At 44.0% G+C, this 23,862-nt stretch overlaps 1 long non-coding RNA gene across 3 annotated transcripts in view; it reads right to left on the bottom strand.

The window, feature by feature from the left end:
* Nucleotides 1-306: 306 nt before the first annotated feature.
* Nucleotides 307-23,862, bottom strand: part of LOC147825541 (uncharacterized) — a 28,444-nt gene continuing 4,888 nt past the window's right edge. For all 3 annotated transcript variants that reach the window (XR_015440266.1, XR_015440268.1, XR_015440267.1), the window contains exons 2-3: nt 14,759-14,899; nt 307-10,655 (exon numbers count right to left, since the gene is read on the bottom strand). This is a non-coding gene — a long non-coding RNA (uncharacterized LOC147825541). The remainder of the gene's footprint in view (nt 10,656-14,758; nt 14,900-23,862) is intronic.

The following is a 23,862-nucleotide window of genomic DNA, read 5'->3' as shown; positions in this document are numbered from 1 at the left end:
GTAATTATGAGTGACTTTCATAGCCACTTCTGCCACCTAAAGATCTCGTTTCCTCCTAGACTGCCTGAGGACTCAGAGTCCTTTTTGAAGTTTTGATTAGTGCATGTTAATCATGCAGATTAATGGGCTTCATTTTGACATATTTATCATGCATAACACCCACTTTTATCATCCCACGATTCCTCCTTTCCCTCCCCTTCCCCTCCCCTCCCCTGTTCTCTTCCTCCTCTCCCTCTCCCCTCTGCTTTCGTATCTCCTTTATTCCCTGGATTTCATGACTCAGAATCCTCTTGAAAGAAACATTCTACACAGTCATTCATATTTCCGCTGAATTGCAAGATTGCTGAAGATGGGACTCAGGTTCATCCCTCAATTTGATATGCGGCAGTAAAAAATGTGTCACCAAGGTGCCAAGGTGCAGCCAGAGATAAGCCAATGTGGATTTTAAATCTGTCTCCCAGAAATGGTAACAGTGCAGAAAGAAAGTTTTCTGACAGCCTGTACTGTGCTCAAGGCCATACACACACTATCTTGTGGGGGAGAGGATCCACGTGACCCTACAGAAGTGTGTTTTGTTACCATTCCAAGGCCATTAGAACCCACTGATGGTTAAAAACAACGTGCTCAGAAGATACCAAAGAGAGAGGAATCAGAGAAAAAATGTAGTATCCAACTCTGTTCACTGATGAATAAGAACAGCATGTATCGAATACCAGGTTCCCAGGCCTTTGCCTCACTGAATGAGTCTCATGGAAACCTCATGACCATTGAATTCAGTTGATTTTTATCATCACTCCTCTATCTTGCGCATGAGGAAGCCTAGGATAAAAAAAGTTACAAGTCCCAAGTTCTGACCTGGGCTTTGAGCTCAGGCAGGCTGAGTTGGGAGCCTGTGGTTTATTTTTACCCTGTCAGGTGGTGGCAGCGACAGTACAGTGGTCACAGGGCTGTCACACGTGTTTGAATTTGTTTAATACCTAGAGAAACTAGCCAATGCCAAGGCAGAAGAGCCAACACCAAACCACTTGGTAGCTATAAAGCAAAGTATAAAATTTCCAGGGAGAAGAAAGGGACGCTCAGGTGCCACCACCCTTCCTGCCACCAGCAGAGCACGGGGCCCTGGTTCATATCTATTCCATTTCTCCAGGAGCAACATGCTCAGGCAGGGAGACCTCGGGCTGTGCTGATCTCCTGGCCATGCTGGTTTCTGGAATTGGACAGTGGTGGGTGACACTGATTCTTAGATCCACAGGCAGAAAGGTAACAAAAACTGGGGCTTCATCTCCTGTACTAAGTCAGGATCTGACCTTTTCAGGGTCCACGCTTATAAATTCTTAGTTACTTGGAAGAATCTTAGTAAGTAGGATCCAAAATTGTGCCCTTGGGAAACACGGGTGGTATTATGCTGAGATGACAGGTGACAAAGCAAGGCCAGCCCTGGGCTGTGTGGGTCTGGCTGGGACTCAGTGTCACCTGGTGGGGTAGCTGTGTTCTCAGCTTCAGCATAGATAGCGATGATTCTGGGCCCTATGGCCATCTGGGACTCCAGGACAGCAGCGAAGACTCTAGGAATCCCTTGATGGGTGTCAGAGAACTTTGGAAAGATCAGCCCAGAGGATTCTGGGAACAGTGGACCCAGCTCCCTTCTTTTCAGTGATTTTTCTTCATTGTGTGGTTACATAACCACTTCCTGTGTGGAACTCATCCCTGAATGAGCACAGGGCAGCTGTTTGAGAAGAAAGATGGCAGCTTGTCCTGCTTGGCTTGACTGCAGCCACCTGACCCTGTGCTGAGCATCCAGCAGCTGCTCAATAAATCTTTGATGGCTGAATAAATTAGATTAATTGAAATCCCAGTGGCATTTATAAATCTTATGATAAAACTGAAAATGACTTGATGCAGGACTGCATGAAAACTATATCCCTTTGATTTGAAAATACCCTTTTACCTGACCTGTTCTTACAATTTATTACAACCTGTTCTTATAAGTATCAGGGAGGTGGCCCTCATTCATTCATTCAGTAAACTTCTATTGAAGACTTACTATGTGCCCAGCACTGTAATAGTCTTTGAAAAGACAAAGTGTCTTGGTAAACAAGCCAGCCTAAGGTCCTATCTCCTCATGGTAGCCTCAGGAGCTGTGGGAAAATTAACCTCTGCTGTTTAAGCCACCCAGGCTATGATATGTTGTTATGGAAGATGAGGAGATCCATGTGGAAGACACTAATGGCTACCATGAGGAGATAGGAGAGGAAGGACAGGAAGAAAATGGCTTCCAGAGTAGGAATACTGAGTGGATGTAGTCATCAGTTCGAGCTGTTTTCATTTGTTCACAAGATCATGAATCTTTGTCATGTATTCCAGGAGAGGAGAATCTACACCTTCCTGGGTCCTCCTTTTCCTCAGGATGTGGCCTTCTCATATATCTGGGCCTCTGCTGTGCGGTTGTGTTGAGGGCTTTATTTCCCTCCTGGGAAATACTTCCCACAGGAGGTCACACTAGCTGCTGGGCTGAACATAGCTGCCTCTCTCAGGACTCTCTTTCCAGTGAGTCCTATACTTTGTTCTCAGTTCTGGCTTTAATTGGCCAACCAGGTCATGTGTTTCCAATCCATCTCCACTCCCCACAGACAGTCCACCTTCCCTTGACTTTTGGAATTAGGTGAACACAGAGTCCAGCTTCCTGCCACAGGGCCCGGCCTGGCTTCCTCAGCCAAACTCTGACGCTTGTATGTGTTATCGATTGCCCAATGATCCCAAACTTAATGGCTTAACCCACATACCTTTGTTATTTCCATATCTGTGGGCTAAATACATTTAAAAAATTAATTTTATTGGTACATTTTAGGTATACAATATAATGACATTCATCATTGGAAATTTGCACCTTTACATAATCTCTCTTGGTTCTTATTTTTCCCCCTTCCCCTGCCCTTCCTTCAACCTCTCCATCCCTCCCTATTTACAAAGACTTTTTCATTTTCTCATATTAATTCCATTCCCTTCTTTCCTTTCCCCTACCCCTCCCACTTCCCCTTCCCCTTTGCCCCTTTTCTTCCTTTTCACATTATCTATTATACCTTTTAGTCCTTACTCTTTCAGTTTCTCACACCAGAGAAACTATTCAGTATTTACACATGTGTGTCCTATTTATTTCACTTAAGAGTATCACCTCAATTTGCATCCATTTTGCTATAAATGTCTCTAATTTCTCATTTTTTATGGCTGAGTAGTACTCCATTTTATAAAAAAAAACCCAACATTTTTTTTATCCAGTCTCCAGTTGATGGGCAATTGGGCTACTTCCAAGTTATAGCTATTACAAATTGTGCTGCTATGAACATGGGTGCTCATATATCACTGTGGTATGATTCTTTTAATTCTTTGGGGAAGATACCCAGCAGGGGAATAGCTGGGTCAAATGGGACTTCCAGTCCTGGTTCTTTGAGGTATCTCCATACTGATTTCCACAGTGCTTGCACCAGTCTACACTTCCAACAGCAGTGGAGCTGTGTTCCTCTTTCCCCACAGCCCTGCCAGCATTTGTTTGATTGATTTCATGATAGCAGCCATTCTTTCTGGAGTGAAGTGGAATCTCAGCATTGTTTTCCTTTGCATCTCTTGAATGATCAGTGACGTTGAGCATTTTTTCATATGTTTATTTACCATTTCTACTTCTTTGTCTGAGAAATGTCTGTTCATTTCAGATGCCCATTTTTGGATTGGGTCTTGAAATTTGGGAGGTCTGATTTTTTTTAAGTTCTTTATAGATTCTAGATAGTAGACCTTTGTCTGAGGAATAGCAAGTGAAAATTTTTCCCACATTGTGGGTTGTCTCTTCACACTGCTGGTGGTTTCTCTTGCTGTGCAGAACGTTTTTAGTAAGAAGACATCCCACTTGTTTATTGTTTGTGCTAATTCATGGGCAACTGAGGTTTTGTTCATAAAATCTTTTCCTACACCAATGTCTTCAAGAGTTCTAACCTCTGTTCCAGCCAGTTCAGCGTTTCTGTTATAATATTTAGATCTTTAATCCATTTTTATTTTAGTTTAGTGCATAGTGAGAGATATAGGTCTCGTTTTAATCTTTGGCAAGTTGAAACCCAATTTTTCAAGCACCATTTATTAAAGAGGCTAACTTTCCTCCAGTGAGGGTGTTTGGCTCCTTTGTCAAATATGAGGTAGCTGAATGTGTCTAGAGTTGTTTCTGCATTCTCTAATCTGTTCCACTGGTCCTCCAGTCTGCTTCTTTGTCAGTACCATGTGTTTTTATCACAGTAGTTTTGTAGTATAGCTTCAAGTTGGGGTTGTGATACCCCCCCTTGCCATGTCTCTGTTGCCTAGAATTGCTTTTGCTATTCTGGGTCTCTTCTTGTTCCAAATGAATTTTTTGGATTGTTTTCTCAAGGTCCATGAAGTATGCGGCTGGGATTTCAATTGGGATTGCATTGAATCTATATAGCAGTTTTGGAAGTATGGCCATTTTCACTATGTTGATTCTTCCTACCCAGGAGCAGGGGATGTCTTTCCATTTTCTGATATCATCTTCAATCTCTCTTTTCAGAGTGCTATAGTTTTCAGAGAAGAGGTCTTTGATTTATTTTGTTAGGTTGATTGCTAGGTATTTCAGGTTTTTTGGATGCTATTATGAGAGGATTTTTTTTTGCCCTAGTTCTCTCTCAGTGAGTCTGTTGTTCGTATAGAGGAAAGCTATTGATTTTTGTGTGTTGATCTTCTATCCAGCTACTTGACTGAATTTGGTTATTAAGTCTAGAAGACTTTTGGTGGAGTTCTTGGGGTCTTCTATATAGAGTATCATGTCATCTGCAAATAAGGACAATTTGACTTCATTTCCTATCTTTATTCCTTTTATTTCTTTCTCTTGTCTAATTGTTGTGGCTAATGTTTCCAAGACTATATTGAACAGGAGTGGTGATAGTGGACATCCTTGTTGTGTTCCTGATTTTAGTGGAAAGGATTTCAGTTTTTGACCATTTAGTATGATACTGGCTGCTGGTTTTTCTTAGATGGCTTTTATCAGATTGAGGTAGAGACTGTTTATTCCAATTTTTTGTAGGGTTTTGATCATAAACATGTGAATTTTGTCAAAAGCTTTTTCTGCATCTATTGAGATGATCATATGGTTTTTGTGCTTGGCTCTATTGATAGTTACGTTTATTGATTTGTGTATGTTGAACCATCCCTGCATCCCTGGGGAGAATCTCACTTGGTCAGGGTGTATGATCTTCTTGATGATCTTCTGCACTCTATTTGCCAGTATCTTATGAAGAATTTTTGCATCTATGTTCGTTAGTGAGATTGACCTATCATTCTCCTTTTCAGTTGGGTCTTTCTCTGCTTTGGGGATGAAGGTGATGCTTGCTCCCAGGAATGAATTCAGGAGTATTGCTTCTCTTTCAATTTCACTGAAGAGTTTAAACAGTAGTGGCAGTAGTTCCTCTCTAAATGTCTTGTAGAATTCATCAGTGAAGCTATCAGGATCCAGGCTTTTCTTAGTTGGTAAGCTTTTAATTACATTTTCAATTTCATTGATTGATATTGGGTTGTTTAGAATTTTTAGGTCTTCTTCAACTTTGGTAATTCATACTTATGTAGGAATCTGTCTATTTCTTCTGTTTTCCATCTTATTGGTGAATAGGTTCTCAAAGTAGGTATTGATGATCCGCTGGATTTCTGCTGGGTCCATTGTAATTTCATCCTTTTCATTACTAATTGCATGGATTTGGGCCTTTTCTTTCCTTTTTCTGATGAGGTTGGCTAAGGGTTTGTCAATTTTGTTTATTCTTTCAAAGAACCAACTCTTGGCTTCATTGATTTTTTGTATTGTTCTCTTAGTCTCCATTGCATTGATTTCTGCTCTCATCTCTATAATTTCCTCCCCTGTATGAGCTTTGGGTTTGTCCTGCTCTTTTTCTAGAAGCTTGAGGTTCAACATCAGGTTGTTTAATTGGGCTCGCTCTGTTTTCCTAATGTGAGTATTCACTGCTATGAATTTCCCTCATAAGACTGCTTTTGTTGTGTCCCATAGATTCCGATATGTTGTATTGGCATTGCCATTTAATTGAAGGAACTGTCTGATTTCTTCTTTAATTTCCTCTGTGACCCATTGGTCATTCAGAAGTGTGTTGTTCAGTTTCCCCGTGTTTATGAAATTCTTGTGGTTCCTTTTGCTATACATCTCCAATTTCATTGCACTATGGCCTGATAATATACAGAGGATAACTTCAATTCCTTTGCACTTAAATATGTTCTATGAGTGACTATGTGGTCCATTTTGGAGAATGACCTGCGTGCAGCTGAAAAGAATGTGTATTTTGATTTTGTGGGGTGGAACACTCTGTACACATCTGTTAAGTTCATTTGTTCTGGAGTTTGATTGAGTCCTAGTATTTCATTGTTTTTTGTCTAGTTGATCTATCTATTTGTGACAGTGGGGTATTGAGGTCCCCCACTACTATTGTATTAGTGGCTATTTTTTATGGCCGTTAGTATTTTTTATATTGTTGGGTGCACTAGTGTTTGGTGCATATATGTTTATGATTGTTATCTCTTCCTCTTGGATCATTTCCTTCACAAGGATGTAGTGTACTTCTTTGTCTCTCTTAATCAGTGTTGATTTGAAATCTATTTGATCTGCAAAGAGGATAGCTACTCCTGCTTCTTTTTCGGGTTCCTGTTGCATGGAGTATTGTTTTCCACCCTTTAACTTTCAGTCTATGAGTTTCTTTTTGAATTAAGTGTGTTTCTTGTATGCAGCATATTGTTGGATCTTGCTTCTTGACCCATTCTGCCAGTCTATTTCTTTTGACTGGCGAATTGAGACCATTAACAATGATGGTTATAACTGATATGTATTGACTTATCATTGTCATGAGTTTTACTTTTTGTTGGATTCTACCCCTTTGCATTTAATTTCTTGTTGTGCCAGATGGATTCATTCTGCTGGGCTTCCTGGGGTTGTGATCCTCATTGTCTTTTCCTATGATATTGTCTAAAATTTTTTGGAGTGCTGATTTAGTATTCATGAAGTTTCTAAGGTGCTTTTTGTCATGAAAGTATCTTATTTCTCCATCAATTTTTATCTTTTTTTTTGGTACTGGGGATCAAACTCAGGACCTTGTGCTTGCGAGGCAGGCAGCAGAACAACTGAGCTAAATCCCTGGCCTTCTCCATCAATTTTGAAAAATAGTTTTGCAGGGTACATCATCAGTCTGGGTTGGAGGCTGTTTTCCTTTAGGGCTTGAAATACGTCACTCCAAACTCTTCTTGCCTTGAGGGTTTGTGTTGAGAAGTCTGCTGTGATTCTGATGGTCTTTCCTTTGTATGTGATTTGTTTCTTTTCTCTAACTGCTTGTAGAGTTTTCTTCTTCTGTTGGGTTTCTGGAATCTTAACTATTATATGCATATGTGTAGATTTTTTTGATCAAGGCTAGTTGGAGTCCTATATGCCTCACTTATCTGTAGGTCAATTTCTTTTCCCTTGCTTGGGAAGTTTTCTGCCATCACTTCTGTGGACAGTTTTTTTAAATTTTGTCTGCACTCTCTCCTGTTTCTTCATTGACTCTGATCAGTCTTATGTTATTCTTCTTTGCATCGTCTAGCAGTTGCTGGATTGATTTCTCATGGTCCCTTACTATTTTAAAGAAAATTTTCTTTTCCTGGTCACTAATTGCAATCTTATCTTCTATATCTGAAATTCTGTCCTCATATTGGCTCATTCTCTGAGTAAAGTTTCAATGGAGTTTTTAATCTCCTGGAAATCTGTTTGCATCTCTTTTATGGATTCCATTTGTTTCCTATGTTGAAATTCCATCATGTTCATCAGCTCCTCTTTTTATTTGTGTCCTCTCTAGATTTATTAATCATGTCTTGCACTATGGGCACAATCTCTGCTGTTATCTCAGAAATTATTTGATTTCATTGTTTCCAGATCCTCTTTCATTGCCAGTTCAGGAGGTCCAGGTGGTTGAGTATCAGATCCTTTCATCTTGTTTCCCTTTGGGGTTGTTTTAGGTGATCTGGAACTCTGGTTTTGAAACTTGTTTATGTGTCTTCTTATTTCAATGGGTGTTGAGGGGAGGAATGTGTGCTGCTGGTGCCCATGCAGTTCACCTCCTCGGCCCTGGGGGGTGGGGTTGGTACGGTGACCTGGAAGGTTCACTGCCTCGGCGCTGGGGACAGTGGGCTAAATACATTTTAAAAATTGATTTCACTTGCTTATGTTAATGTAAATAGGGCCACTAGCAATGTTTCAACTGTTCAGAGCTCTCTCTGCTCCTTATCAGGTAGCACTGCTCTAGAACATCACAGCACTTGTTAGCATAGTAGCCCAACTGATGTCCAAAGGGACCACGTGGAGAATAGAAAGGCTGGAAAGGACAGGTCTGACCAAAGTGGCCACCATTTGACCCATAGAGTGGATGCTTAATCAGGCTTCTGAGAGGTTGGGGAATCCTTAAAGAAGATGTGTAGCTCCAAAAGTGCATTTGAGCTATGGTACAGTTCCACACAGGGCTGTTCCATCCCTTATTGGGTTGTTTTCTGCCCTGCTTCTTTATTGTTTGTCCACATCTCAGGGACCTTCTGGAGGACAATTGCTCTCCCTGAACTGGTATTTTACTTGACTGCTTCTTCCCATCCCTTGCAAGACTCACAGTGTGATAAAGGACTTCAATGCTCTGGGGCCACTGCTGTGGAATTCTGGCTGCAAGGTGAATAAATGGGGTGGGGTGATAGATGTGTCCCTGCATAGCAGTTAGCTCTGCACAGAACTGCTGACTGAACCTGGAAATGAGCTGCATCCAGACAGAATACCTTATCCTCTGCTGCTTCAAGCCTCCAGGCTTCTGCCCCGTGATAGATCATCACCTTGCATCGAGAGTCTGGAACTCCACCACGCTTGCCTCTGGATCACATTGGCTGTGCAGGAGAAACCCACTCAAGGAAGAAGTCAGCCGAGCTTTAATAAACAGCCAGATTAATAGCCTAGTAGGAGAGTTATGATCCCATAAGTAGCAGATTTAAAACACGACTGGTCCCTCGTGGTGGGTCAGCAGAAGTCAATGCTTTTCGGGCAAAGAGCCATTACTTTCTCTGGTGGTCTCTGTGTGGGTTCCTTTGAAATTTAGTCCTATTTAAGAGCAGCAGAAAGGCATTTTCCAGATGTCAAAACCGTGTTTTAGAATGCTCTGTGAGCCAAACCCCAAACCTTCCACGTTTTAAAAATTAATGAAGCACAAAAGGAGATGGACTGACTTGGGCATGGAGCTATGAAGCTAGAAGTGGGGATGTTTAACCCCAACAGATGCCCTCAGTACAAAGGGCTCCCTCTCTCCACAGCAGAGCCAATCCTGGGCCTTCCAGTTTGCAGTCAGTCCAAAAGAAAGGCAAGTCGTCACACAGCCACCAAACCCTGGCTGCAAGAGGGTCCAAAATCAGTTGGCAAAATTGCCACCAAAAAGGTCACCTTCATGACTCTCCACGAATCAGTAATTTGGATGTTTCCTTTGAGACAGGATATTGCTATATTGTCCTGGCTTGCTTCAAACTCCTGAGTTCAAGTGAACCTCCTGCCTCAGCCTCCCAAGTAGCTAGGGCCACAGTTGCTGGCCACTGGCTTTAGGAATTTAGGATTGGAAGCTGGAAACACACCTTGCTTGTGTGTGGGTTGCATCAGGCAGGCAGGATGGGAGGTTAAGAAGATATTGTGGCTGAGCTCAGGACAGTGCAAACTTGGAAAAGGGTAAGAGCCTTTCCCTGGAAAGGACCTGTTTCCTCATCAGTGACTCCATCCATTTCCCCACAGAGCACAGATCTGTCAGCTGGTGTGGTAAGAAAGGCAGTGGATACCCAGGTGCTAGAGATGCTGCTGGCCCCACATTATGACCAACTCTGAATGCTTGGGTCCCAGAGTGGGGCCTCAGCCAGGCCAGGGAGATGGAGTTGGTCCTGTCGCTTTCTGCTGTTTGTGAATGGATGGCTTTCCTGCTACCACGAGGGGCCCTGTTGGTTGCTGTTCTCAAAACACTCACCTTGCTTTCTGCTTTGGAGAGGCTAAAGTGGCCAGCTCCTATTTCCTAAGCTCCCTGAAACTAGAAGTCAGTTCATCAGAGCAGAGCTACAGTGTATCACCTGGGATTCTTTCTCTCTAAAAGGAAACATAGGAGAAGAAAATGCCCCCTTTTTTCACTGTTTTAGCTTCCAATTTATTATTTCACAGTTGTGGAAGACAGAGGTCTAAAGTCATCATCGTGGGGTCAAAAGCAAGGTATGCATAGGACCATACTCCCTGCAGGGGCTGCTGGGAGAACTTGTTCCTTCTTTTCCAGGCCTGTCAACATTCCTTCCTTCATGTCTACGTCACTTCTGATTTCTGTTCCTGCGGTCTTGGGTCTTCTCTCTCCCTGCAGGAGCATCTCCTGTGCCCCCTTCACATAAGGCCACCCTAATGACTATATTTGGGGCCCACCTCCATAATCCAGGGTAATTTCCCCATCTCAAAACCCCTAATTTAATCACATGTGCAAAAGGCCCTTTTTTGTCATAAAAAGTAACATTCATGGGTTCTGGAGATTAGGATGTAGAGATCTTGAGGTGGAGATCTTGAGGTTAGGGGTGTACATTATTCATAGTCCCTGTGGACAAAGAGGAAAGACTGAGACAGGAGAGAAAGGCCTGATGCTCCCCCAAATTCTGTTTCTGCCCTAAATGCCTGTAGTTAGCCAGGCAGCAGCAGGGACCCCACAACCTCTCCAGAATGTCTTTCTTCTATTGCAGCAGCCTACAGTCATGGACCCATCACAGACAGCTTTATCCTGCAGCCCTCCTCATTCAGGTCCAAGCAAGGCCCCTTGCTCCCCATGACCAGTCAGTCTGACACTACACCTGCGTGAACTGCTGTTTTCCTATATAAGCAACCTCCCCATACCCTTAGCAGGTTAAGCCTGCATGGTTCCTCTATGCTGCTGCCTAAGTTCTAATGAAGCCCTTTCTGGATGGTGTATTCCTGCCTACATGTGACTTCTATCTCCAATACAGCAGGCTGAGCCAGTAACACCAAAGGCTGAACACTGCTCATAGCCAAGGGTAACAACAATGAAGGTGGCTAGCAGCAGAGTACAACAGAGAAACAAAGAATAACCAGCAGCCACCATCTCTGGTGAACAAAAGAAGCCCTGAAACCTGTCAGAAGCTGCTGGTTCCAAGAGGCAAAATATGTCATTAACACCAAAAGAGTGACAGCAGCCAGCATTCAAAGCCTAGGTCTGTTGACACTAAAGAGCTACACTTTGCCAATTCATGACTTCAATACAAATTGAGCAAAGAGCCCTAGGCTGACTGTTGACATCCTAGAAGTTGGTGTGAGGATCCTTCCTGCTGGAGGGCCCTGAAGAAGAGGGCGGACAATAGTGACAGTCATCAGCAGGCTCAAGAACCAGCCCACAATTGATTTCCATCCTATACATGGCTAAGAACTCAGGATGAGTTGTCCAGAGCTGTGGCAGCCAACTAAGAATCACAGGAGCACAAGCCTGAAGTTATCCGAACAAAGAAGGAACATAACTGGGTCCTTGATGACATGTTATTCATGCTCCTGACATAATTAAATCTAGACTCATCTAGCCTGAGCTGGCTTTAAATGGGACAACAAATCCCATAGTTTAAGCTACCTTGAGCATAGTGCTGCTTGCATAATATACTTTCTAATGGATACAACTTCTGTTTTTTTTTTTTTTTAACCTGATAACAATTAGAAGGAAAGTGATATATAGCTAAAGGCAAATGGGTCACTCTTGTCATTGTTCTCATAAAATATTTCCTGATTCACAAAATTCACTTTAATTATGTTCCCTTTGCAATGGTCTATAATTGTCTTTTGCATACATCTAATTATCCTAACCAAATAGGGAGTTCTTCGGGAACAGGGATGCTGAATCATTTCACTCTTACCTATGAGACACAGCCAGGACAAAGAAAATACTCTTTACATTACCAGCTACTTGGCCCATTTGAATATTTTAATGCCTTATTAAAATGGATTCTATTTGCATTATCTGTGATTTTAAATTCAAATAATAATGGATTCCCTACAAAAATAGCTACACTTGTCTTACATTTCTCATGCAGAATATAATTACCATTATTTCCTCAAGTGCTTATACTGCTCCAAGTATCATGCCAGGCAAATAGCATTTTTCATCTCTTCTCATTCTCTCTCTCTCACGTTTCTAATGCTTACAGCTTTCTAAAATATTATTTGTAGCTCACAAATGAGGAAACTGAGGCACATATTGGCTAAATCATGTACTCAGGATGATAAAGCTAAGCCCAGAGATCAGATTCACACCATTCCTATTTGCTTCCAAATTCTATGAGCTAATTCTCACCCATGCTGCCTCCCACAGGGATACACACTTTGCATAAAGCACCTCAAATTGATCTCAGGAAGATGTATACATAATGAATTTAGCAGAAGGAAAATAAAAAAGGAATAACTAACAGCTGAGCTGATTGCCTTGGCCCTCACTTAAAGTCTACATTTAAAAGAAGAGAAAATACTGTAGGAATCTCAGAGGAAATCAAGGAGACCTGCTCCTAGAAAATGAAAGTCACAGGAACCATGACCACCCACTCTGGTGGAAATTACCAGTTTCTGTGTGGGATAATTTATTTGTATCTGAACACTCCCCATCACCATTTCAGAATTAAGGATGGATTTGCCAACAAAAGTCACCATAGAAATGTCAGTTGCTCAAGACCACCAAATTTTCCCCCAAAGCAGAGGAGGATAAATCCTGTGATGAGAGTTAGGAAGACAAGGCTAAAGTTGTGCATTCATGTCATCCTAAGTCCTGCCTGTTCAAAATACTGACTGCATATATGAACATGCATATAGTTATGTACAGTTATATATGCTTTATAATTTATAATCATATAATTTATGTTTTATATACATCTCTCAAGATATAAAAAGCAGTCTGCAGAATAGTAAATAAAATATAAATATGACTAATATTTTTTAAAACTCTAGAATATTTTCATCTTGACTTATTCTACTTTGGAAATTTTCAGAAACTTTCAAATATCAAAAAATTCAACAACCTCATTCCAACAGCAGGTATTCTTTTCTTTCACATTTTCCTCTACCCAGTTTTTCTAATAGTATCTGACAACACATAATTAGTGATACTTACAAAAGCACTACAGAGAATGAAAATTAACTTTAAAGCAGATATGAGGGATTTTATGTCTAGAAATCCTATTTTAGCAAGTTCTCCATGACCAAGGTAGGTAAACTCTTTAATTCATGATTCAACATGTTTAGGTAATTGCTGTAGAAAATTGTGGCCCAGGAAAACAAGGGTGTGATCAATAAGTAATTGATTCTTATATCAAATCCTGCAAACAGCTTTGTCTGGACGAGAGCTTGCTTAAATGGAGAAGCAGTTCTCCTGATAAGACAACAGATTGTTCATCAGGAATCAGCTTGTTAACCAGTTTCCCTGGCAAGACGCACCCATCCAAAGTAGAGAACACCACAAACTGTCATGGAAAGACTTGACCCAAACAACAAAACCCTACAAACGCTCTCTCTGGCCCTCCCTGCTGGGATACTGCGACACTGTAAGATGGCCAAGGTGAGGTTCTCCCACTCCTGAGCACACTAGGTCTAATAGCTTTGCTTGACTAATAGGTTATCTGGTGATCTTCCAGGCATCAGCACCTCTCCCAGGCTGTGAGTTAAATGTGTTTTGTTAACAAATAAGATTCACTGAGCTCCCAAGGAAGCAGCTGTAGGTGAGTTCAGTCAACTGTCCACCCTCCTCCATCTCCTATTGCCTTCCTGCAGCTTCTCTGGGGTTCCTGCCCTCCCTGTCCCCCAGGAAGAACTGCCCACCAAGCAGCTTTTCTAAGTATCTGTTTATTTTGTCCTCCTGCTGCACAGCGCAGGCCTCTTTTATTATTGTATCAAAAATGTAGCTAAGGCCCCAATTCTGAGAAGACCTGGCCAGCCTATGTCCCGAAGGAGGCACTGGGCACTTCCTCCTGGAGTTCAGCTGCACCGTGTCCAAACTGGGCCTGAGCCCTTGAACCCCTATCCTTCCCAACCACCATGGGATGCTCGGTATTAGACAGTGGGCCTGGGGAACACCATCTGGGATGCAGTGGGCCCCAACGTTTTTGGCATCAGGGACTGTTTTCATGGAAAATAGTTTTCCCTTTTCCTGTCACTTCCTGCTGTGTGGACCCCAGGGGTAGAGGGCTGCTCACCAGCGAGGATGGCTTTTGCATTGTCCTCCTGGTACCACTCTGACTTTTTATAATTTGTTCATATCAAGGCCCATAACTGGAAATACCTTTTACATTGAGACTAGGTACAAATACCTACGTGTGCCTTGGGAAACAAAGATGTCATAGAATAATGCCCATTCTTGCTCTATTTGATGAGTGCAGATATTTCCATTTCTGATTCATCATATTCCATTTCATTTTCTAAACAATGCAGCAGCCAGCCACTGAATGAATTTAACACCAATGAAGCACAAACCCCAGGTTAAAAAACACTTCCAGAGATAGGACAGAAATCAGCACAGCTAGTAAAACAGCAGCCAGCACTGGAGTATGGGCTGGGTGGAAGAAATCTTAATTCAGAAAAATCACTGAGCCAAAGAGGTCAGGCTGAACTGATCTCAGGGCTTAGGAGTGGGCCAGGACCCGTGGAAGGAAAGCCACTCACCGAACCCAGGTGACTCCTTTCTGGGGTGGACGTCTCGCTGGCTGGACACAGGTGGTCGACTGACGGGGGTCTATGTGTGGGTATGAGCACAAACATCTTTGGTCGTTTTCCTCTGGGAAAGCCTTTGACCATCTGTCTCTCCTGAGAAACCACAAGAAAGAGAACTTAAGATTCTAGAAGTCCTAATAATATTAGGCAATATCATAAGTACACCCCTCGACCTCTGTTGAGAGAAAAGAGCAGTCAAGTCAGGAAAGTAACTTTCAAAATTCCAGCTCATACAAGGCCAATTTTCTATCTCTTCTTCTGAAACAGACTCTTAACAACCCACTTCCCAGCTTGCTTCTCACCCCTAATAAAATGTCACAGAGTTGAACAAGAACACATATGGTGCAAGCTTCATAAAAACCGTACACCAGGTGTGGTGGTGTTCACTTGTATTCCCAGCACACTAAGGAGGTTGAGGCAGGAAGACAGCCGCAAGTTTGAAGTCTGGGCTACACAATGAGTTCAAGGTCAGCACGAACTACATAGTGAGACCCTGTCTTTAAAGACCAAAAAAAAATTATATAAAAATTAAAAACCCTCAGAAGGCCCTAATGCTTGTTGAATGAGGTATGTCAGGGACAAGATGAAGAAACAGTAACCATCCATTCCTACTTTTGGCAGGACTAACCTGGCCAAAAACAGTGACTGGGAGGGAGTCAGGTTAAAGGTGGAGAAAGGAGTCCCCCAGAGAACAAAGTGACAGCCCAAGGGCACAGGGTCCCCAGCCGGCTCACAGACCCTAGGGCGCCAGCCATCCCAGCAGGTGAGCCAGGACACCCCTGCTGTTCTCCCACACCTCTGTCCATGCTTCATAGCCCCTTTATTCCCTCAGGGCCACCACCTATGTCTCCCTCAGTCTCGGGGTTGGTGGCTGCCAGGAACAGGAGAGGACTCAATGTACCTTTCTCTGCACGAATGTCCCCTAGAGTGTTCTGTGCCTTCTCCAGTGGTGCTGTGTCAGGGAGGCGAGGGACCAACACAGACACAGAGCTGCCCCAAGGGGACCTGGAGCTCTGCAGTGGCCCCAGCTGGAAAACGCTGCAGCCGGTGGCCGATCCAACCAGGGCACAGAGTTGGGCTCTCGGCTAATGCGGGGGGAATTTAAAACATAGCTATGCATTTCTTTATTGTCTCACCTCATGACAGCCCTGGAACTACAGGAATAAAAAAGGAACAAGGACTTGGTGTTTTACAGATAAAGAAACTAGCTCAGCAAGGAGGCGGTGTCCATCTAGGATGGCAAGACCGAGGCTTGTGCTGTGTCACCTCCCGGGTTAATGTCCTGCCTGGAATCTGTCAGGGGAGGAGTGGGCGGTGGGATCTGGGACAGGAGCAGTGAGGATGTGACAAGCATTTGGTAGCAGCCTGTGCCCGGGGCCTAGAAGCGTCTCTGCATCTCTCAGGGCTGAGCTCTGGTCTGGGTGACATTTCATCTCTAGCACGTAGGAAAGTATTTTGTCTCTGTGGTACATTCTATCAAACAGAACTTGCCTGTAAAGCTTCCTTTGCAATTTTTAAAAACATTTTGGGATGGAGGGGCTGGCTTCATCCTAAAGTCTTATATGTCTTTCATTTTGAGAAAGGAAGCACAGACTCTCGTTTTGTGTCCTCTCTCTCAGGCCATTTGAATTAATTTTAAAGAGATGCTTTAAAACAGGAGCATGCAGACACACATCCCATATCGCCCCAAAGCTTTCCTAGTGCAGGCTCTGACCATATTGGCATCTGGTCAGGTCCGGCTGCTCTGTGTCACATCAAGGAAGGAGCAGCAATACTGGCTGTTTGCACAGCCATCCTTTGGGGCTACTGGGCTTTAATCTATGTACTTGTGAAAGAAACAAGGGCAGTGGGATGAGTTTTAGGGACTCTTGGCCTCTGTTTGCAGCTTCCTCACAGACACATGAACAAGACAGACCCAGGAGAGACACTGCAAGACAGCAGAGGATTCTGAGTGCCCAGTTATGTGACTTCAGGCAAGACCTTGATCTGCAAAGTCAGTTTTCTCATTTTTAGAGGCAAGAAATAGCTAGATCTATGATGCAAATAGGCTTCCTGATAGGATTCCACAAGCAAGCACATTATCTTATGATGCTCACAACAGGGCTGTAATTCATATATCTCACTGCTGGGCAGATCTGAACCACCAGTGGTACATGCATGACTATCCCATCAGGCGGCATGGGACAGTCCCATCGAGTGTACAAGCTGCCCAATGGGACAGTCATGCGTGTACCACTTGTGGTTCAAGCCAGCTGGTACATGTTAAGGGGCTTTCCGTTGCTATATCGACACATCTGAGCTGGGGAACCATACAGCTTCATCTGGTTCATAACTTTGCAGGCTGAACATGCAAACAGCACAGCACCAGCTTTGGTGCGGGACCCCAGGCTACATCACACAGAAGCCGGCATCATGGAAGGGGCACGTGTGAGGTCACAAGGCAAGACAGGAAGTCAGGACATAACTGAGGTCCCATGAGAACCACGTTGATCCTTCCCAAAGGCCTAGAAACCCTTCCAGGAGACCCCACCTCTGAATGGGCCCATAACTCAGTGTCACCATACTAGGACAAAGCTTCCATAACATGAACCTTTGGGATGTGCTCAAACCATATCCATCCAAGCCTTTGGCTATGCGTAACCCAGAAAGAAAGGCATGAGCATCAGTCATCACTGGTGCTAGGTGCCAGGGAGGCTGAGTTGAGGGCATCTGACGTCCTGGACAGAAGGGGAGGGCAGAAAAGTTTCCCAAAGAGATGTCAGAGCAAGCAAAGGTGGCACAGGGAGCAGGGGCTCAGGGGCCACTTTTTGCCTCCAGGGGACATTTGGCAATGTCCACCCACATTTGGATTGTCACAGCTGGAGGGCAGGTGTTCCTGGCATCTAGTGGGTAGAGGCCAGGGAGGCTGCCAGCTCCTGCAATGCCGAGTCTCACCAGAGAGAGAGAAAGAGAGAGAGCGCCCACCTGGAGTTCGTACAGGGCAAGGCTGACCGATCCCAAATGAGAGCATGGTTTGTAGCGAGACGCCTAGATTTTAATCTTGGTTCTGTCCCTCAGTAGCTGTGTAACTTCAGTCAACGTACTGATTTTTTTTTGTAGCTCACTTAGCTCATTTGTCAGTGAAGAAATTAAGAAAAGGTTTTGAATAAGTTAACATTAGTAAATACCTAGAATGCAGCAAGTCCTGAATTCCAGTGTTCGAGTCCCACAGGGTTTTTCAATCAGGGGCAATGACCCACTTAACTCTACTTTCCCTACTCTCAGTACAGATCTTCCAAGGAGATCACTCTTGGTTCCCTGGGGTCCTCATAGTTCTTTCCTTTGGGCTACACAACTTGAGCTAAGTCTCACCTGCTTTACTTTGGCTCATTTAGCCTAATGTGACTAAAATCCACACCTGGGGCCTGCACTGCACTGGGCGCGTGGCCCACTTTGAGATTGGACTGGGAACCTGGGAGCCTGGCAAACAGGAGGCAGAGCTGGGAAGGGCCAGTACCCGCCCACCATCCCCTTCTGCAACCCCTGCTTGTACTGCTTAATGTTCCTTTTTGATTTCTTCTTCCTATTCAAGTCTCACACCTCCAACATCCCAAGACAATTCCCTGCTATTTTCCCATGAGCTCTTACGATAAAGTTTTATCACTTCTCACTGCTTAAGGGCATTTTAGAGTGATGGTTCATGCTTGGATAGTTCCAGCACAGGTGAGAACTCAGATACTTCTCAGGCATCTATCTGTGCCTCCTCTCCAGTATGATGTTCCACATCACTAAATCTCACTGTTGGAGCAGGAAGTTGCCAAGGCAGGACTAGGGTTTCCCTGGGATGTATCTCCTAACTGAGCCCACAGGGTCACTAGTGTATTTATACCAACACGGGAATCATCCATGCACAGAAAGAAAAGAATAAAGTCACCAGCCCCCGTGATAAGTGAGTTTAGGCTCTCTTATTCTGTTTCTTATGATAATCAAGACCTGTTTTTCTGGTTCTTTGCATTCAGAAATTTCACCTGCACTCCTCTCTAGATGTCTGGAACTTAGACAAGAATCCAGTGAGGGCTCTGAAGCCTGCGTTCAATCTGGGGCACCCTGAAAAGTGGGATAGTTTGGGGCCTCTTATAAATCATCCACTATGTTAGTTCTCATTTGTTTGGGTCCTCAGGCCAGAGACAGCCCAAAGGCCTGGTGCCACTGCGGACTGGGAGGCAGGGACACCAGTGCCACAGCCCTGGTGACACAGCGTGACACCAACTCATTTGTGTTCCTTTTCCTCAGACAGCTAGTCCAAGCAGGGACAATGTCTCCCCAGAAATACCTTCTCTGCTGCCCACAGCCACTTCCAGAAATGAAGACAAAGAACCCATGATTTATAAAAAGAAAGAGGTTGGTGTTGCTTTTTCTATCTTCTACTCTTATGGAATGATTTGTAGGATTGGAATTGATTACCCAGACAGAGTTTTATATATTTATAGCTCACCTTCCCTCAGAGCTGATTTTATACATAAGTTTAAAATATATCATTATACTCGCAAGTGCAAGGTCCCAAGTTTGATCCCTGGTATCAAAAAATAAAAATTAAAAAATATATATATCATTATAAAAGATTCCTGGGCAAATACATGCTATGATTTAATGAAATCGGACTGTTGGGCAAGATCAGAACATGCTTACTTATTTCTAGCTCAAACTTCAACCCAAGACATGAATTCTGTTTTCAGTAAACACTTAGGCAACCCCAGGAAGCAGCCCTAGGTTAACCTGATTTTTCATTTTTTTTCTGCTGCTTTTTTTTCTTACCCTCTGTCTCCTCATCTTCCTTTACAGAGAACTTTAAAAGATTTTTCTTGTTACTTGCTTGGAATTCTGTTCTTGAGGTTAATTTATTATATTTGCACTTTAGTAAAGTTAAATAGTTACTATTAAAATTTGAAATCTATGACCCATAAAAAAGATAACTATATAAAAACAAATGTGAGGGGGAAGAGGGAGAGGCAGGGAAAGGTTTTCAGTGGCCCAAAGCCCTAGAGCAGGGATCCCGGGCCAAACCCAGGATGTAGCCTGCTTTTAGAGAGTCATTGAACCAAGAAGGCCGTTATATTATCAAAGAAAGAAAAAAGGACAAATTGCAACAAAGGCCTTAATTTGGCTGCAATGTTTAAAATATTTACTATTTGACTTGATAGAACATTAGCCAACTCCTGCTCTATAGCATTTCTTTCCTTCCTGGCCTGATAATCTGTTCATGAAACTTATCTTCTTTTTATCAAGAACAACAAATAAAACTATTATAGTAAATATACATCCTTGTTATTTTATAACTCAAGAACTTCCTAGGAGTCCCCTTTGCCAAGGGCTGGTTGTCTGAGCTTTCCACAGTGGGCTTTGTAATCTCTCCTGCCTCTGCTTGCTCACATGGACTCAGTACAGGATTGCCTGGTTTGTCATCATAACCCAAACCAAGGCTGTTCTTGCCTAAATTCATCCTGCTAGACTTGTCAGTCACTCATCCCTCATCCTGGAAACACTCCAACTATTTCCACTAAAAATAAAACGAGCTAGCAGAAAGCTGCTGCAAATAGGTGGCTGCCAGATGTGGCAAACCATTTATACAGACTCCCAGTTTCACTTGATGACAGTTTCATCTTCAAATATTAAGGAGCAGGGAGTCTACTGCATTGAACAAGTCAAGTGCCAGGAGGGAGGCAAAGTCCTTGTGATCAAAAGACACTGAAGTTTGGAATCCAGCAAGTTAACTTAGCTCTGGGTCTTCCAGCACTCCTGTCTTCCCATTCACACAGTCACTCATCCATACATCTTGAGAACTCTACTGAGCAGCTATCGGGCATGACTGATCAGGCCCAGGCTCAGCCACCTAGCACATCCGCCAACCGGATGTAGCTAAGAGCAATGGCGGAAGTGTGCAGGGCACTCTGGGAGCCCAGAGGACAGCCAATGACCAGGCAGGGAGAGGAAGAAGGAGACTCCAGAGTTTGGTCCAGGAAGCCAGCCAAAGTCAAAAAGAAGTGCTCCTCTAGACTTCTCCCCTAGGTTATTTCATCTACAGCTGCCACTCACCCGAGGAGGAGGAGGAGGAGGAAGTTTTATTAAAAGGACTGCAGTTACATTTCTTGATTTTTTTTCCTTCACTAGACTGCATGGCTTGACGACAGAGAATGCATCTTATGAATCTTGCTTTTTGGTATTTTAGTCTCCTACTTAAGTGATAAATTCAAGTAAAGTATGTATCAAAGGGACTATAAGAGTCCCAAATTTGTCCCCAGGGTATTGTTAAATTTAGAACTAGTCTTTTCAAGAAGGAAGGAAAAAATTTCAGCTGCAGATAGACATAAAGGAAACACCACAGTGGCAGCTTGAAAATACATGCTAATGAATTACTTTAAAATGGACCAAAGGATATATGGGAGAAAGGCAAAAGTTTAAAAATGTGTACTTTAGAGCCAAACTTACTAGATTCAAATTCCAATTCTGGCATATCCTAGCTGTGTGAAATGGGCAAGATATTCAATATCCTTGGGCCAATTTTTTTCAACATAAAATGGTAAATAATAATTGTACCCACTTCACTGGGCCAACATCAGAAGCAAGTAAATGAAAACTGCTTAAGTGTCTGATATAGACTTTGTCATTATTAATCAATGACTATCTGCCCACAGTGAGAGCCTGCCAAGTCCTGCAGCAAGTTACATCTCCCAGGTCCTGAGGGGCTGTTGGTGTGAATGAATAGGAGTGGATTCAAGTTGGTGGCCAGGGCTGGGCCATCTTGAGGATGCCCCATGGCCCATTATTGAGTTTAGACTGCACTTGCATTTCTCTTTTGAACAGTTGCTCTCATAACCTGTCCTAGAGCTAGGGCTGTAGGGAAGCAGAACAACATCACTTTCAATACAAGTACTTGCAATCACTATGCAGGCTCCTCTACTTACTCCCTGTCAGGTAATACCCGGATGGGGGCGTGCTGAATCATCGGAAAGCTCACCTATCTTCCTGTGTACACACTACCTATCCTTGACTTCACCTCTACCTTCCTCTAAGCCCTGGTCCCTCCCTTCTCACCCTGCTGCGATGGATACTCAGTGAGTGAATGTAAGACACAGTGTTCAGGGAAGTTATCCACAGGTGAATGGAAGGTATGAGAATCCTGAGATGAGGTTAGTTCTACTTGCTTTCTTTTCCTGCCCGTTTACGCAAAAGCGAGTGTAACAGATCCATCATTTGAGAGTAATCAGAGCCCTGACACAGTCTGGTTGCCATTATTAGAAGGCCAGACGATATATCTAGCATTGCTTATAAAAACTCTCTGCACCCAGCTCTGGGCTACCAAACACAGCACTAGATGTTCTATCCAATAACGCTGTGATCCTCAGCGGAAATTAAATGCCCTTAATCACAGGAGCTGGCAAAATTGTTCTTGTCAGAGGACACAGCAGCAGAGAGAGGGAGGGGAGCACTCATCACAATCTGAGGGGACTTTGAGGTGTGACAGTCATGTTTAGGTGTCCACTGACAGACTAGGGGGTCCCCAGGTAGCTGGAGAAGCCTTCTTCTGAGTGTATGTGTGTGTTGGGGGGGTGTGGTTCTGAGAGAGATTGGCATTTGGGTCAGCAGGCTGAGTAAAACTCTGTCTTCGCCAACGCAGGCAGGAAACACCCAATCTGGTGAGAACCCAAACAAACAAAAAATGGAAGTGAGGTTTTTCTGTCTGACCCCTGGAGCTGGGGCATCACCCTCTGTTGCCCTTGGACACTGAAACCCCTGGTCCCAAACCCTTTCAACTCTAGACCTTATGCCAGTTGCCTGCCCTGCCCCAGGCTGATAGGCCTGTAGCCCAGGACAAGGAATTCTACCACGGGCTCCCCTGGCCCTAAGGCCTTGGGACTTGGACTAAACCCCACCACTGGCCTTCCTGGTTCTCCAGCCTGCAGACTGGGCACTGTCCTCCCACCCACCATGACCCACAGTCATGAGCTGGCTCCCATATTGGATGTTGAATAGATGATGTCTCTCATGGGCTCTCTTCCTGGAGACCCCAGACTCAGATGTAGGTGACCTAAGCAATGGTGGGCCACGGTGGGCGGTAGTGCCAGTTTGCCTCTGCCTGTCCCAGACTCTGCAGAAGAGCTGAACACTCGGTTAGGGCTGCTTCTCTGGGGACCCAGCTGCAGAGCCTGGCTGTTAGCCTGTGTCTGTCCCCCTGCCTTCCCTAGGGTACACTCCAGTGTCAACCACTGGATGGTGCGGGACACAGGGACATGTCCACAGGTGCCTATGGGGAGGACAGCATCACAGCAGGGCCACCTCCAGATGGATATTATGAAGGCTTAAGGTGCTGGAATACTGTGCCTCCTGGCACCACTGGTGATGGAAAAATTATCTCCTTGGCTCTGGTCCTGTTGCTGCCCCCTCCCAGAAAGCCTCCAGCTGTTCCCACTGCCCCAAGATGGATTGACTTCAAGTTGGGGGCCCAATTTTTAGGGTTTTCCAGGAAGAAAGTAACTTCAAAAATGACAAAGCCCTCAAGGGCTTTATACTTCATATTCATTTGTAGAACAAAAACTGCTTGAAGTGTTTAGCAAAAGCCCACCCAGAGCAGCCCATCAGCCAAGTGCTGCTGGGCTCGATGCTGGATGAGAAAAGAACCAGAGAGCACATCAGGAGGTACCTCCCCCCGACCCGGTTCACCTCTACACTAGCTTTGCCTGTTTTCAGTTTTCTCCAAAATTGCTCCCTCCATTTATGCACCTTAAAAGGACAATGCCCAGAGCTAGGCATGCTGGCACGCAATGTCTGCAATCCCAGCTCTCTAGGAAGCTGAGGCAGGAAGATTGCCAAGTCCAAGCACAGCCTAGGGAACTCAGCCCTTTAGAGAGATCCTGTCTCAAAATAAAAAAGGGCCAGGGATGTAGCTTAGTGTGAAGGTGCCCTGGTTCCATCCCTAGTACCACACACACGCAAAGACAGTGCCCACCTCCATGCCTCCCAGCATTCTCCCCAACAGGCCTTGCTAACCAGAGTCAGTCAGACTTAATCACTTGTGTGTA

Source organism: Heterocephalus glaber, unplaced genomic scaffold, assembly GCF_053883595.1.
Source record: "Heterocephalus glaber isolate CG9 unplaced genomic scaffold, H.glaber_assembly_v1.0 deba00001497, whole genome shotgun sequence".
In the NCBI taxonomy this organism is placed as follows: domain Eukaryota; kingdom Metazoa; phylum Chordata; class Mammalia; order Rodentia; family Bathyergidae; genus Heterocephalus; species Heterocephalus glaber.
The sequence above is the reverse complement of the archived record's forward strand: the minus strand, read 5'-3'. Positions and strand labels throughout refer to the sequence as shown.